This window comes from Ambystoma mexicanum, chromosome 3p (genome assembly GCF_040938575.1).
Source record: "Ambystoma mexicanum isolate Mex_15411 chromosome 3p, UKY_AmexF1_1, whole genome shotgun sequence".
NCBI classification, from domain to species: domain Eukaryota; kingdom Metazoa; phylum Chordata; class Amphibia; order Caudata; family Ambystomatidae; genus Ambystoma; species Ambystoma mexicanum.
Genome location: NC_090925.1, coordinates 379307548 through 379325001, shown reverse-complemented (window position 1 = coordinate 379325001; position 17454 = coordinate 379307548).

Genomic DNA, 17454 nt, shown 5'->3' with positions numbered 1-17454 from the left:
ACGTCAAATCTTTTCAAAAGCAGGCTCCCAAAGACCTTCCCAATGCAGTCCAAAAGTGCTATAGGGCGGTAATTTAGTGGGTCGGTGATGTCGCCTTTCTTATAGATTGGGACGATGACCGCCTTCGTCCACGATGGTGGGAATGATTTCTGGGCGGCACACTGTGCAAATATAGACAGAATAAGAGGTGCCCATTCCTCTACGTTTTTTTTCAAGTCAACATTTGAGATTCCATCCGGGCCTGTCGCTCTGGAGGACTTCAGCTTTTTGATGTGATCTCTAATTTCCGCCACGTCGTCAAGTTTCAGCCAGTTTTCGTTTTTCGCTTTCAGTTCAGGCAGGCCTGTGGCTTGTGGAGCTTGGAAAAGGGACGAAAAGTGACTGACCCATTTTGCTTCCGCCATAGCGTTGATGGACGTATTATTTAGAGAAGGTGCTGATGTTTTTAATAGGGACCAGAAGTCTTTCGCTTTATTTCCACAAATTGCTTTTAGCATAGATTCTGCATCCTGCTGGTACAGATTGTGGCGATGATTCTTTACCCAGTTTTTGTAGGCCTTGATTGCTGATATCAGTTGGGCCTGGTTTTGAGGAAGTGATCCAAGCGTCCGTTTCAGCCTGCGCAGTTCGCGTCTTTTTGCCACCAATGTTGCGTCGAAAGAATGTCTCGGAGCAGTAAAGGACGGAGCCGACAGTTTTAGTTTTGACCTATATTGGATTAGAAGAGGGACGTAGTCCAAAGTATCTTGTCCGTTGGAGTGTAACCCCAGCGCATATTTTTCAGACAAGTCTAGCACAGCTTTCGTTGTCATGTTCAGGCGATTTCCTCGTGAGTTTGGTTCCACTCCTGCAACATAAGGGGCCGGTGGTTTGAAGTGGGATTGCAGAGACATGATGAGCTGGTTATGATCACTCACTTTTGTCTTGCGAACCTGGAAATCTTTTACCTTGGGGAGAATGTGACGGGAGGCAAAAATGTAATCAATGGTGGCATGGTGAGCACCTTGCTCCCAGGTAGGAGGGCGGTCAGCATTGGGGAAAACTGAGTCCAGGTTTTCCATTTTCCTTGAGGCCATCAAAGTGGACCACAGGCTCCCTCTAATTGAGGCAGGATTCGAGGAAGAAGGTTTGCCCGACTTGAGGTGGTTGTCGAAGCAGTGGGCATTCAGATCGCCGCAGATAATGATAGAAGGAACCTGATGGAAGGCTTGAATTTCATCTACTAGATTTTCCATCATTGCTAGGTATGTCTGCTGGTTTATAGCTGCTGGGTTCCAGTAGGTGTTAATAATTGCGGTTTGTAAGGGCCTGCAGTTTGGTTGCTCTTCCCAGTCGAATAGTACTGCCAAGATTGAAAGGTTGGATACGAGAATGGACTTGCTCTTCAGGCCCATCCCCTGACGGTAGGCAATAAAAAGTCCCGATGTCGGGCGGCCCGCTAATCCTTTATTTGCTGGAGCCAATATGATGTCATAGCCATCCATAGCAGGAGATTTCCAGAGCCATGTCTCTTGTAAACAGATGATATCAAATAAAGCCAGATTCGCGTCACTCGGCATTGTTAAGTGCAAATGGCCACGGGTGTTCCACGAACAGAGGCGAAGGGTAGATGAGGTTGGGTCGGCGGTTGGAGAGTCCGAGGGCCCTTTTAGCCGACCTGCGCATTGCTATTTTTTCGTGAGTGTAAGAGCCTTTGGGAGCCATGCCCACAGACTCTGGAGTTTGTCTTTTGGGTATTCGTTTTTGTCCAAGGAGATTCTGTTTGTTGAACATTGGGCATCGTTACTAATAACGATGGGAGCGTCGGGTATAGAAGTCACCTTTACAAAATTCGTTGATGCCGAACAAGACCCCCGACAATCGAAGGTTTTTTTCAAGCCAGACAAGGCTGGATTTCGGTTTGTAGACGCTATGGCAGGAGCTAAGGGCTTCGAATCGTGGTTTTCAGAAGCTTGCTTTGGATCAGAAAATCTTTTCCTTTCGCTCCTATTTTCGTTTTCTCTACCTTTTACATGGCCACCCATGTTGCTCCCTGGGTTTCCTGGCTGGGGAGAGTGGGGTTTCTGATTTAGGTTAATCAAGGTGAACCCAAGAAATGCCAAATCCTCTTCAGCACGAACAATTTCCTTTTTTACGCTCGCGGAGGCCAAGTGAATGAAAGCTTTTGCTCTATGGTTTGAGTGATAAGGGTCCACTAGCTGTAGGTCTGACGATTTTATCCCCCGAAGGGTTGGAATGAGGCTGAACAGTGAAAGTAGACCTCTTCTGTTTAGGATTATATCGTCTTTGTTTTTGGCGTGCTGTTCCAGCTTTATAGGAGACACTCTTACGTGAGCATTGACTTTTCGGTATTTTTCGGTTTGCGAAGAAAAATGAGGTTTTGAGTGTTTCCCTCTGTCCTTAGTTTTTTCACCTGAGTGTAGGCTACTTTGGGGCCTGGGATGTCTATCTGGTGCCGAGGCGCCAGGCTTCTCTCGCACTTGTTGTATCCCGGGGTTTCGCTTTGAGCGCTCTTTGGCCCCAGGGGTCGCGAACGACACGACTCGAAAGCTTGGGGGACTAGAGGGCTTTTGGCTAGGTCCCTGGTGTAATTTCCTCCTGCGTTCTTCCAGGGTACTAAACTTTGGCGATAGATCGACTTCTGATAGATCTTCAGTTAATTTCAGGTCAGCCAAGGCGCCAGGGGAAGGGGGCGAATCAGCGGCACGGTGCACCCGTGCTTGCTTTCCTTCCTTCACGAATTGATGAACTTGAGGGTCATCAAAATGCTGGGAGATGTTCATCAGGTCCGCATCTGCCAGAAATTCCTCCGACGAGCAAGGTGAGGCTTTGTTCTGGTTTTGTAAGGCAGGCGGAAGCACCAGAGTTTGAACCTTGTTTTCCGCAATCTTGGATTGTATAGTTGGTCCTGCGATCCCCGAGGGAACTTGTTTTTCTTTTTGGTTATGTTTTTGGACCACGCCACTTTGTGGAGGAGGTATTGATAATGTTGGAGAGAATATTGAGAATGCACGTTCCTCTGTTCCCTTCACAGAAGGTTGAAGTGTGGACAGTGACGGCGGTTCATCGGTAATGTCAATAACTTCCTGGGATGTTAATCTATATTCAGCCGCAGGGATGGACCTTTGGATGTCAGCGGTGGTGGGTATTGAGGGAGGAGGAGCCCACCTTTTTTGTACGCCTGCCCCGACTTCCATCTGGTTTTCTGTGGGGGCTTCCACAAAGATTTTAGTTCTTTTTGCTGCGTCCAGTTGTAAGTTTGACAGTTTCCCATCGAGGGCGGTAATATAACCTTCTAGGAAAGTCAGTTTTGTGAGCATCGTCGCTTGAATCGAGGTGTGATCTTTTAATGACTCATTTATCCCCTCGTACAGTTTGGTGAACGGATTTAAGGCTATGGTGACCGCTGACGTAATTGAAAGGAAATCCCTCTTGTTTTGCGTAGGAGAATCAGTTTGATGCGCTGCTTGCTGCATATGATTTTTCGGATTTGGGGTGGTTGATTGACTCTCGTTTAGAAGTCTTCTTACTACAGAAGAGGATGTTATCTCTAAGGATTCACTAGTGGACCGGTCCGGATGAGTCAGTTTGTTTTGAGGAACAGATGGTAGGCCAGCCCGAGCCAGGCGGGATTGCTGCCTTATGTCTGCTGAGGCTTTGCATAGGGCTTGAGGTGTAGTTTCGAGCAACCGAGCCTTTGTTGGAGCCACCACCTTTTGAACAGAGGGAGTGGTAAGATGAATAGGTTGTGGCAGAGCTGGGGGTGGGCAACCCGGCAGATCCTTGATTTTCTGCTTTGTTGGATGAGAAGGACTGTGGATCTGGCCAAGTAAGTTTAGTTGATTGTCCTGGACTGTACTCCCCATAGGGATCGAAGGAGACTTATAGTTATGGTTAGTCAAAGAAGTTTGGGCGGCCAAGCCCTTTTCGCTTGGTTCTGGGGTTGAGGTTCGGCTGGGCAGGGCGAGAGAGGGGTCCTTCGGGGGTTGAGCCTGTGGCGTTGGAATTGGAGAATTTAAGGCCGTTTGTGGCTCAGAGGTCTCTTGCACCTTTGGCTGTTGGTCTAACGCCGAGGCCCTTTTTCTAGATTTTTCTGGAGGGTGGCACGTTTTAACTGCTTCTAGGATTTCCTCATCGGTAAGGTCCTCTTGTCTATTCCGTGTGTCCGGAGCAAAAGCATGAAAAAAGTCTGTTACTAGACTAGCCACTGAGGGCTTTATGGACTCAGGATTCCATGGTTTTTTTGCGGGTTGGCCAGTTTGTTTAGTTTTACCCGACGCTATGCTTGTGAAGATTTTTTTTTGCATTTTTTGCTTCTGTGGGCCTTTTCTAGTGAGAGTGCGAGGTTTCTGGAATCCGATGCCTCCACCTCATTCCAACGCCGTTTTTTGGGGTTTAAGGGTTCTACACGTGGAGGGGGGTACGGCTCCGTGAGCAGACTAGGGTTTCCTTCAAGTGGTAACTCATTTCGAGGGATCGCGCCCCTCCGGTCCACCGGAGGGCGCAGACAAGAGTCCTCCCGGAAATCAGGGGCAGATGTATCAGAGCCCGAGTGGACTTGTGCCTCGATTTGTATCGGGGCATTTGCGGTGAAGATGTGAGGACATGAGTCAACTGTCGAGACGTTGTTTTTCCGCTGCCCCAAAGGAGATGTTACCAAATGGTCGGGTAAGTGCACAGGCGGCGTTTGCTTTGCCGTGGGGGGGGGATGGGAACCCCTCTCCCCCCAGTCCTCACTGCTCGGAGCTTCAACAGAGGCCGCCTCCCTAACGACTTCAAGCTCCGCCCCCTGGGGGGGGTCCCGGTTTGTGGGCGATTGCAGACGCCCCCCCCCGCTCACGGGCCTCGGTCCTCCCTCCGGAGGCATCCCAGGCTCGGAGCTGTGGGGGGGGAAGCCGCGATTGCAGAAGTGACGACGGGAGTCGCTGAGCCACAGGACCCAGGGGTGAGTGAGTAACTTCGGCGCACTGTGAATCATCGCGGTGGATTTCTGAGTCCACCTGACTTCCTCGAACCGTTATGGTAGGGGTTTTTCTTGCGGCTGGGTCTTTGTTTTCTTTGTTCTCGGCCCGCCGCCGAAGGGCTTGAGGTTGTGGTTGTGATTGTGTTTGACAATAAGTTGTATCCGGGTTTGAGAGGCTCGAAACACCACGTGGAAGGAGGGGTTGTTTTTGTGCGAGTCGAGGACGTGCACTTCTAAGTAAGCGGCCCTCCTCAAGGTCTATAGAATCTGGCACGGAAACAGAGGCGAGGTCCAAAAGAAGTGGGGTTTCGAGAGCGGTTGCCATGACAGCCATGCACAGACTGCCAGAGACTGCACACTCGCAGCCACACTCCGCGGTCCGCTCCGCGGAATGAAGGGTTCTTGTAGGTGCAAGCAGGTAGTAGCGCCTCCCACAGGATCAATGGAAACAGTAGAGTGACTGCCAGAGACTGCACACTCGCAGCCACACTCCGCGGTCCGCTCCGCGGAATGAAGGGTTCTTGTAGGTGCAAGCAGGTAGTAGCGCCTCCCACAGGATCAATGGAAACAGTAGAGTGACTGCCAGAGACTGCACACTCGCAGCCACACTCCGCGGTCCGCTCCGCGGAATGAAGGGTTCTTGTAGGTGCAAGCAGGTAGTAGCGCCTCCCACAGGATCAATGGAAACAGTAGAGTGACTGCCAGAGACTGCACACTCGCAGCCACACTCCGCCTATATTGGATATTTTCCCTTTCCTATACATGAACGAGTAGCCCCAGTGTCTACTAAAAATGAAAAAGAGGAGTCTCCTATAGTCACATCGACCCTTGGTTCCTCTTGGGGGTCTGGTGTCACTGATAGTACTGAACACATCAAGTCACCCTGTGAGCTATCCTATTGTGGATACATGCGCACCGATGTACCCATGAAAGGATTTCCTCCCACCACAGTGACACCCCCTATTCTAGGTGTCAATAACTGTCTTGTGTTTGCATTCTACTGTATTTGCATAGGGGTGTGCTGTGATTGCCCTTGCAGTGGATTCATTTGGGCTTGGTGTAATTGCTGTGGCTGCTGTGCCTGTTGCATTTGTGGCATCTGTGTCTGATACACTGTCTGATCTTGGGTGAACCCTTTACTAGCTTGTGAGCTATATGCTGGAGGATAAGCTGTCCCCCCTCTTGAGAAGTGACCATTATGTACATACTCTTGGCTCCCACATATGCGCGCAATGTACCCTGTCATCCCACAAGTCCAACCTACAGGAGGAGGCCTTCTAACTAGTCCCCTTGGTTGAATCCTCCTTGCACATTCTGATTCTCATTCCGTGCATTCTGAAACCCACCTTGATTATTTTGGAATCCACCCCTTCCTCTGTACCCCTTGCCTCTAGCTCGTGATACAAACCCATTCCCTCCTTGGTCCATCGGGTGCTGGTTATTCACCTGTGATGTACCCGCTGCTTGCTGTACTCCCAGTCTTTCTCCGCTTGTCAATACTGCCCATTCTATGGCATATTTTGACAATTTCTTCTGAACTAGTTTAGTTTCCTCAGGTTTCCTAACCTCTTCTCTCTTCTTATTTTTCTCCTGCAACAGCCGACAATTATGCACTATTGTCAACTGTATTTCTGCCAATGGTTTTACTTCCATTCCCACTTGCTTCTTCATTTGCCTCTGTACTTGCTTGTGCAACCCTTGACAAAGAATATGGTCAAATAATACAACTGTTTTTTCTCCACAGTTCCCTCGTTTCAAGAGTCCAACACTCTTGAATGTCCTGAATGTAAGCAAGAGGATCTTCGTCTTCTTTCATTTTACGTGTCATGATGGCACTTATGTCTGATGTGTCAGAATACTGTACCCTGAGAGCCCTCGAGACATCCGCTCTACAATTATTAAACAGCACTCCATCATGCGCTGTGTTCTTTGCTGTCACACTGGAATACCATGCTCCCTTCAATATGTCATCAGCTTTTTCTCCAAGAATAGCTGCCAAGAGACCCTTAATGTCCCCTATGGCTAGCATATTTCCTCCTGTCATTTTTTCCAATTCATAAATCCATTTTCCCACACCCGATGTCAAATTTGGAAGTTTGCATCTTAAATTGTCCTTGTCCACCTGCGGCCATGGACTATACTGTGGTTTTGCTCCTCCCTTTTCCAATATGGGAAGCTGTGTAAACCCTAACCCGCAATCAGCTCCCATTATCTGCCTATCCATAGTAGGGACAATGGTTCCTGACCGCCTCACCCCTGGCAACGATCTTAACCTGCTCACATATGATGGCGATTCTCCCTTCTCACTATACGATCATCTTTTGGGAGGCTCTGGATATGCTATGGGATCTGGCGTTCTATCCTTTGGTTTCTCTAGATCATACCATCTTACTTCCTTGTCTACCTTCAGGCTTCATTCACTGCGGGGGCACATGCTCCTCCTCCCCATGGAAGGATTCTCTTTCTTCATCTGACATATCTAGTCTCCAAGTAGTGAGACTCTTGTCCCCTTCACCCTTATCTTAGATCACTCTGCATAAGGACAAGGCTCTATGCTCGAGGCTAAATGGATTTTCCTCTTCGCTTCATGATTCGAAGACCAACGTGTGACCTCCCTTCACTTGGCATCCGGATTTACTATCTTCCCTTAACTCTTGATAGGCTTTATTGATACTGTCTCCGATGCTTCCTATATGAAAGTTATCTTCTATGGCTACACTAGATGGGCCTGACATTGCTCCCTGTAACGGGAGGAACTCCTCTATACTGCCCCATTGTAATGCTGGACTTGGTTCCATCAGCTCCTTTTGAGTGAGGTTAATATCGTGCTCTCGCTGTCTTCTCTTTCATTCTTATTCTTCATCTAATTCTTGTTGCTTTCTCACCTCCCATCTTACTCTTTCCTCTTCCTGTCTTCTCTCCTCTCTCCCTGCTCCTGCTCTCCTTTTTTTCTCTTCTTTTTGTCTTTGTATTCTTCTATCCTTTAATTTCTGCACTTCCTCATCTTCTCTTTTCCTTTCTTGCCTGTCCCGTTCTTCTATTGCTCTCTGCCTGTTGTCATGCTTCCTTTGCTCCTCTGCCCTTTCTTCTTTCTTTTGTTGGTCCTCCTGATACATCTGTTCTCGCTTTTGTCTGTTTTTTCTTTTATACTCATCATCCCTCAATCTCTTTTCTCGTTCCCTGTCTTTTCTATCCAGTTCGTCCTGATCTTCTCTTTGCCTTACATCCTCGATGCTCTTCCCATCTAGCCTGAGCAATATCTGTCCTCCCATCCATTAATTCTGTACGAGCATTACCTTGTCAGCTTTATCCTTCTCTCCTTTCCATCTCTTAATCTCTCGTTCTATCTCTGTCTATATATCTGATCGCTCACTTTTATCCCCTTTGTCCTGCAGGACCTTAAAGATCTCATCTTTTCTCTTAATCTCCTCTGGACTGTCACCACTGCTATAAGCCGGCGGTTCGTATATCGGATTACTATACCCCTTTGCCGCTTTCAGTTCTTTCAACCGATACAATCCTACATCTTCCAAACTATTGCTGTTTACATCCGGCAAGGTAAGGCGAGGGAGCTGAGGGCTCAGCACCTTGCTGCTTACACTGATTAAGCATCCACTCTTCATGTGGCGGATCCTCCCTCTCTTCTTGGTGCATGTTCCAAAGCTTTAAAATAGCTAATCTTTTTTCTAACTTCTTCCCCGTGTACGCAGCGTGCAAGTATGTGGCCATGTGTTGCAATACTGCTTTTGACAATGATCTTCCTTGTGGCCATGCCATGAACATCTCATCTGTCGTGCCTTTCACCCATTCTGCACTATACTGTTTGAGCTTGGGCATGTACTTTGGCAATGTCTTACATAAATGCATTAGAGGAGTAATGTCTACCATTATGACAAGTCTCAATTTACTGTTAATACCTACCAGTGTTTACAAAATACCTTTATAAAAACAACAAATATGAGCGCATCCCAACAATCGCTGCTCAAAATCTTTATCTCTCCAATTTGTTCTGTCTACCTCTGAATCAGCACTGACTGCTTCCCTAGATGGATAATATAACTTTTTTAACCTTGTCTCAGTTCTCATACAACAGTTTGTGTCGCTCCTCGACACCTTAATTTAACACAAATACATAAACAGACCGACAAGTCGACTCTTTACATAAAAACCTTAGTGATCACTCTTAATCTTGACCCCTAATAATACCCTGATCACAGAGTTTAGGTTGTCATTTTATGCAGTCCTGTCCTGCACGTGGTATAAATTACTCTGACTGGAGTGTAAGACAATGGGCCTCATTACGAGCCTGGCAGCCGCGGAATGAATGGTGCCGGTAAGGTACCGGCACCGTTTATTCTGGACCGCCACATTATGAGTTTGCTCGCGGGTGGCAGTACGCACATCTGGGCCAGACGTGCATACCGCCACTCGCGAGCAGGCCAGGATGCTAACAACGGACCCGTCATTAACGGGTCCGTTGTTAGCATCCTCCCCATTCCCATTGAGCCCTATGGGGGCTCGAATGGGAATGGGGATGTCCCGGTCTGGGTCCCGAGAAAAGGGAATTACCGGGCCTGCAAAAGTCGGAATGACCCGGTAATTCCCTTTTTTTGGGACCCGGACACGAGTTTGGAGGCAGCCATGCCGCTAAGAACGGCATGGCTACCTCCAAACTCGTAATGAGACCCAATCTCTTCAAAAACCCCTTGGTTTAGGACTCTTAGGCCTTCTCTTCTATCTCTCTCATCATATACAAAAAAAAAAACGTTACCCCTGTTACTTTTTCCGTTACTTTTGTTACTTTTTAAATTACCACAACGCCATCCCCTCAATTTGCTATTCCCCTTATTCTACTCACCATTCGCTCATTCAGCTTGAAGCCCTCGGTATCGTATCCTACTCCAATCAACCATTTTTACCTTCTGTCTGCAAAGCGCCTGTGGAAACCAGGTAGGGATTTCGTCAAAGAGGTTCCCTTCAATATCCATAATTCTATGGGGCTAATTACGAGTCCGGCGGTAACTGCAGTCCTGCGGTCCTGCAGAGGCATTCAGCTGCTCCTCTACAGATCCATGTCGAGTAACATGCAAATGCTACTCGTCCTTAATAAAATCTCTTCACCAACGCGAGTGGGCTAATAGATTTGGTCTCAGAGATAGGTCTTAATTATTAAGCATGTTATTCCAAATCCTACCCAATTTATTTAAAAATTGTTGTAAAAGGACAGCATGAGGTAAATACGGCTTGTTCATCAAAGGAATATAGTCAGCAGTTAAGTATAGCAGTAGGCACTTTGCATTTAAGTCGCCAGAAAAGACTATAGTGCCTGAGTAACTATTATTATAAAACCATCCCAAAACCTTGGTGAGAGCTTGAACTAATTCACCTGTTTTGACCATTAGGCTGAAAGAAATGCAGCTCAGATAATGGCCTAAAAAAAGAGAAAATGCCTTTCTGAAAGAGCAATAGAGTCACCATGCATGCTTCTTATTGGATTGTCCATTTTGCTCACAGTCATGATGAAAAGTATATCCCTGGGAAATGCAAGGTGTACATAAATGCATGCCCACATAAGAATATGTTTTCAACAGACTGCAAGCATTTCCAAGGCCTTTTCAATTGAATTTAGAGTAGGTCTGTCAGTCTCCTCACTGTGGTAGGCAGGTTTTTGGTCAGACCCAGCATTGTTAGTTTAGGGTCGGAGACCAGGTTTAGTCCGATTATCGCTGATGTTTTCTCCAGCACAGTGCTCCAAAATGCAGCCACCGGTGGGCAGGACCACGCCAGGTGTAGGAAGCCTGCCTCTGGAGATCCACATCTGTTGCATACTGCTGATATTGTTTCTCTTTGGGCATGGAGTTTCGCTGGAGTGTGGTATGTTTGATGGAGGTAGTTGAAGTGTATCTGCTTGTATCTCGTGTTAATTGCCATTTTTTGAGTGAGGTTTAGTATGTAATTCCACTCCCCATCTGCAATCGTGGTTTTTAACGTTTTCTCCCATCTTCTTTTAGTGATTGAACAGGGTAGTTTCTGTTCGGTTAGGAGGGTCTTGTAAATATTTGTTATTAGGTGGCCGTCCCCTTGGGCTTTCATCGTATCATGCAGTAGTGGCCATACTGGTAGTTGTTGTGGAAAGCTCGGAATAATAGCTTGTAGGGAATGTCACAGCCTGAAATAAATGAAGGTGTGTAGAGTGTTGTCGCTTCCCATATCTTAAGCTTGTTGTAGGGACAAGAACGTACCATCTGGGAAGAGATTGTTCATAATGTGGAACTGCGGTTTTTCCGTCCATTGCTGGAAAAAGATTTCTGCGGTGATAGGAATTCCTGGGATGTGTTTGATCGGAAGTAGAGGGGAGAATCTGATTGTGATCTCACTTTCTTGGCCATCTTGCTCCAGATTAAGTATGTCATGGAGACAATGTTCATTGATGTCTGAGTTGTTGGCAAATGGCCGAAAATGATGGCACGGAGGAGATGTGTTGTCGCCAGAGTTCTTTCAATCTGAACGTGGGGTCTGATGAAGAGTGTAACATACCAATGACTGAGAAATTGAGCATGGGCAACCCAGTAGTAGCGTTCCATGTCTGGGAAGGCCAATCCTCCTTGTCGTGTTGGCAGAGTCAGTGTGGTATAGGCCACTCTCGCCACCTTGCACGCCCATATCAGGTCGAGGACCATACACTTGATGCGCTGCAGGAACTGTTGTGTCAGCAGCAGGGGGATATTTGAGAAAAGGTACAGAAGTTTCGGTAGGATAATCATTTTGACTACTGATATTCTGCCCCAAAGTGTAAGAGGTAGTGATTTCTACCTGTTAACTTTAGTTTGGATAGTGTCTACTGTGTTCTCATAGTTGTCTCGTAGGATGTCTTCTTTTATTCTGGACATGTAGATGCCTAGGTATCTAACTCGCGAATGTTGCCATTAAAAACCAAAGTCGTCGACCAATTCGCTGGTGGCGGTGGTAAGCGGGAATATTATGGATTTGCTGTTGTTGATTCTCTCTCAGCCCAAAGAAGCGACCAAATTGTATTACTGCACGCATCACTGGGTTCAGGTTCTCGCTAGCGTTCCGAAGGAAAAGAGCGACATTATCCGCGAACAAAGAAATGATCAGGTAGTGCGGGCCTAAGGAAAGGCCTCTATGGAGATGGTGTATTCGAAGATCTGAGGCCAAGGGTTCCTTTAAGAGGGCGAACAATAGTGGGGACAGAGGGCAGCCTTGTCTAGTTCCTCTTCTTAGGTGTATGTCGGATGAGCGGATGTTTCCCAGCATGATGTTGGATGTTGGTTTTTTATATAGGAGCGAGATTAGTTGTATGAAGGGTTTGCCTAGGCCCATACGTTCTAGGACTGTGAAGAGGAAGGGCCATTCGACTGAGTTGAAGGCCTTTTCAGCATCTAACAGTACTGCTACTACTTGGCACTCCGGGTCTAGGGCTTCCATCACTCCAAAATTTCTTCTTATTCCATAAGAGGTGTTTCTGCCTGTGATGGCGCCAGACTGGTCAGCTAGCACCATGGTGGGCATCAGAGGCAGCAGTCTTTTGGTCAGGATTTTTGTGAAGAATTTGTTGTCTACGTTTATCAGTGATATCGGCATGTAGGATCCACAGTCGTCCTTGGATTTGCCAGGTTTATGTAGGAGGATTATGTTGGCCATGTAGAGTGTTGGTGGTAGTTGGTCGTTGTCTAGGGCTTCATCGTAGACCTGTAGCAGGAGTGGAGCTAGGAGATTCGCAAAAAATATGTAGAATTCATCAGTCAGGCCATCTGTGTCTGGTGCCTTTGTGTTGGGTAGTTCCTTGATAACTTCGAGTATTTCTTCCATAGTGATTGGTGCATTCAGCGGTTCTCTAAGATCGGCGTCTGTCCAGTACAGTTCAACTGTGTCTAGGTACTGTGCTAATTCAGCGGGATCTATGGAATAGTTTGAGTCGTATAGTCCTTGGTAGAATCGGCGGAATGCCTCAACAATCTCCTCTGCGGAATAGACGGGATTTCCAGCGTGGTCGATGACCGATTCGATCATTGTGGGCTTCCTGTCTGCTGCCACGAGCCATGCCAGGAGTGCTTCGGTTGTTGTCCTTCGCCGTACTGGCAGACCTTGTGATGACTGGCCAGAAATTTTATTTCTCTTTCTGCGGCTGTCCAGAATGTATCAAGTTCTTTCTTGAGTTCCGCTAAGTTCTGTGGGCTATTGACGGATAACAGTGAGCGTTCAAGTTCCTTGAGACAGGACTCACTAGTGCTCAACTCTCTGCATATTATTTAAGGATCCCGTTTTCTTTCGCCAGACAAGCTCCTCTAGTAAAACACTTTAGGGTTTCCCACAGTGTCCCTGCTGACGACACCAATCCCTGGTTGATTTCGAGGAAGGTCGCTATTTCTGTTCGGAGTTCTTCTGCAAAGACTGTGTCTTGTAGAGCTCTAGGCTTGAATCTACAATGAGGTTTGGTGTTGCTTATTCGTGATGTGATGTATTCCAAGGTTACTGCAGAGTGATCTGACAAGGATGTGGGCAGGATTTGGCAGTCGCCCCACTGAAAGTGACTACGTGAGGACACGAGTAGGTAGTCTATTCTTGAGTTGGTTTTGTGGGCCCAGGCATAAAAAGAATATTCCTGGGTATCCGGGTGTTTGTCTCTCCAAATGTCTGTGAGGTCGTAGGCCTTGCATATCTCCGTGATTTATAGGCTCTCTTTGGAGGGAGCCGTCGCTGTGTTGTGGGACTTATCTTTAGTAGGATTGAGTGGTGTGTTAAGGTCTCCGCCCCAGATGACTGTGGATCGCCCGTTTGTTTCCAGATGTGCCATTACCCATTGAAAGTTGTTGGGGCTGTCGGTGTTTGGGCCATAGGAGTTTACTAGGGTGATTACCTCTACATCAATTGTTCCATGTACCAGCAGAGATCTGCCCTCTGTGTCTTTTCTAGTCGATATGAGTCTGAAGTTGGTTGTTTTGTTGATGAGGATGGCTACTCCTCCAGCATATGAGGAGTACGAAGCAAAGTACCTGTGGCATCCCCACTCTTTGACCCAGAGGTGTTTGGATGTAGGGCGCAAGTGTATCTCCTGAATGAAAGCCACATCTATCATCTATTTTGTGCCGGCGTAGATATTGTGTTACTTTTCTCACTTAAGTTGGTTGGTTGACGCCTTTAATGTTCCACATAGCTAAATTGAATGTGCCAGTCTTTTTCTTGTTTGTTTAGCTAGGTTTTCAGGTGTGGCCTTTGGGGTGTGGCGGTGACGGGAGGTTTTACGGCGGAACTGGGTGAGGGGTGACCCTCATGTGGCGGGTGCATGCGTGCGGTAACAAACTCCATTTAACTTAACAAACCCCAAATTGTGTCGATTATCTCCCCGCTTCTTACGAGCAACCCCCAACGTGCTCGTCGTCTTCACCCATCCCACTAACATTTAACTGGTGGACTTTAACTTTGCTGCGCAAGGGGCGCTCGGAGTCTTCCAAGTCGCACGGCCCAGGGGTAAGTAATACCCAGGTGTTGTGTTCCGGTGGGGTTGTTGCCAGCAATGCAATGGACTTTAGTTAACTGTGGCTGATCATGGTGAGTCCCTCCAAGCCATCTCTCTCTGTGGTAGAACTAGGTTGTTGTTTGGTGGCCCGCAGCCGGCCCGGTCGAGGTATGAGTTGAGCTTTTTCGTTGTGTTGTATTCTGAGCCGGGTGGGAAAGAGCATTGAATAGGGTAGCTGGTTGTCGCGAAGTCTGCGTTTAAGGTTAGTGAAAGTTATCCTCTGTGCTTGCACAGTTGGCGAGAAGTCTGGGTAGAAATGGACGGTGTCGCCGTCATGGTGTAGCTCTTCTTTTTCTCTTGCCAGTCGTAGGACCGTGTCTCGGTCTTTGTAGTTAAGTAATTTTGCTATGATAGGGGTCGGCGGGGCCCCTGGGACTGGTCTCGTTGCTGGGATTCTATGAGCTCTTTCCACAACAAATAGGTGAGAGAGAGCCTCTGTCCAGAAAAGCTCTATGCACATTGCCTCTACGTGATCTTCCATTTTTTTCTGCATTTGCTGTTCCCTGACCCTGACAATTCTCACGTTGTTCCTCCTAGAGCGTCCTTCCAAGTCTTCATTTCGTGCATTGGCTATTTTCATCTGAGAGTCCAGCGTGCTGTCATCAAGGTCGGATACACGCTGCTCGACTGTGCCTAGTCGTTCGGTGTGATTGTCAAACCGGTGCTGTAGTTGGTCCACTTTGGAGGAGAGACTGTCAATTTTGCTGTCAAGACCTCCAATTCCCGCTTTTAGTTCTAGGAGGATTTCTCTAATATCGAGGGGTTAGGGAGGGTCGGCTTCCTGGGTTGGTATGAGCGCAGGGGACTCTGTTTTGCCGCTGCAGTGTGGTACTTTAGATGTAGATTCAGTGTCAAAGTTCAACTTTCGCTGTGATTTATCAGACTTTCCCATGGTTCCTGTGTGGTAGTGGGCGTTACTGGGTGACCTGTAGCTGTGGGGGATTGGTGCCTCACGCCACTGATATAGGGTAATGTCTGGGAGGACTCCTCGTGGTTGTTCGCCTATGTTTGGTAATGTTGGAGGGTTGGCAGGACCGGCGTGTATCCGAGCTGATTCAGGCGTTGGGGATTCCAATGTGGCTGTTGCGGTTGTGCCGTTGTAGGATGGCTTTATGAGGGGCAACCTGTGTTGTGCTTGTTTCCGACTGGAAAGTGAATTGCTGGTATATCGTACAACAATGTCTGGAAAGCACAAAGGGCGGAGCTGGCCAGGCTGCAGTGGTACGTCAGTGGTCTATTCCGTTTGCTTTGAGAGGTCTTATTCGAGCAGTGACTCGTTGTCTACTATTGCTGACTTCTCAGATCTCTGCTCGGGTGGGTGGAGGTCTCGAAGTGTAGTAGTAAGGGATGTGTTCGCACTGACGTCTGGCCTGCGTGTAGTCAGATTGTCAGAGCAGATTGGGACACAGATGTGTGTCGTATCTTGGTGTATAATCTTAATGATATGAGGACTCCGAGATCGGGGCAGCGTGTTGTCCACCTCTACATGTCGACTGCTCCCTTGTCATATGCATAGATCGCCACTGCTCTTCTTGTGTGATCTCTGACTGGTTTCAACTGTTGAGTTGTAGGCTGCTGTGCTGACTGGGCCTGGTGTCTGGATGTTACGCACACAGTTGGCCCTATTCTAGGATGCGGGCTGGACGGTTGTCACACTCACAGCTTTTGTCAGCTTATTGGCAGGAGTGCGGAGTGCTAGGATTATTCGTTCCACTTTGCGCTGTGCACCACTAGTAGTTGTGGCTTCAGACAAGGATGTCTTGTCGCAACTTGACTTCACACTAAGCAGCTTTAGAAGCAAACAGTTGGTGCGGCAGTGCAATATGCCTGTGTGCGTGGGGCAAGGTGTGCTGCCTGCCCTAAGTTGGCATGGGTAGGGAGGCTCAAAGGTGCTATGGGTTCATTAATGCAATGTGGGCTCTCACCTCATACAGTGTCCCTGCCTTCAGCAATTTGTTTGTACTTCCCGATCCAGCTGGGTGTGTACAGGCCTTTGGGATCGTTGGAATCAGTGTCTATGTGACCTCAGCTTTATCGCTTGTTTCTCTGCCACAGCCTGGGTGATCACAATTCCGTGTGGCTCGGCTGTGTGCCAACGAGACAGTGGGGTGTGGGCTCCGTGTCAAGCATATTCCGAATGTGTTCAGTGCTGATGGTTCGTTGCATAAACAGTGTTTATGGCCTGGGAGGGCGCCCGTTCCTCAGCCGCCGTTATTATTGCCAATCAGCTCTCACCGCATCCGCTGCGCTTGTCTGCGCGGAGGACCCAGGGGGCACCGGAGCCTCGATGTTTCTTGCTCCACCGACACGCTGCCTCCTCTTTTGTCCCCCACTGCACCCGAGTCCGAGCCGTTCACTCCTGCCGTTGGCCCCGGCTTTGGCACTCGGAGTTGTTGTGGGGAAAGATTGCAAGCGGCGACCACACTTTCACCAAGGATCAGTTTTAGCGAATTGCAGTCCGTGTTCTTCCGGGGGATTCAGGGGGTCGGCGGGCCATTTGCCCCAGTTGTCCTCGCTCGGAGCATATACGTGCCCAGCTGTGGCCGATTCTGTGATCGAAGGAGGGTCTGCTAACAGGTGTAGGGACCGTTGCCGCAGGAGCTGGCCGTCTAGCTGCCGACTCGTCTGCACTCCACTGAGCCGCCACCCGACGCCCGTCTGCACCCGCTCGGCAAAGTATCCCCGCATCAGGGAGGCCTTCTTGGCACGCTGCCCACAGTCGCCAGCCGCAGGGCACAGCAGAGGTGCAATCGCCCGTCAGCTGCAGGGAGTGCGGAGGAGATCCAGCCCCGGGCCAGTCGTTGCCGTGGTGTCGGGCTCCCCTCATTCTTCTCGCCAGCTTGTAGGAGGTTTCCCAGGTGGCTGCGGGTCAGCCAGGCCGCAATGGCTGTGTGGGCCCGAAGGGCGCTAACTGTCCGTTGCCCGAACCTAAGGGGACTCAGTTCGCCGC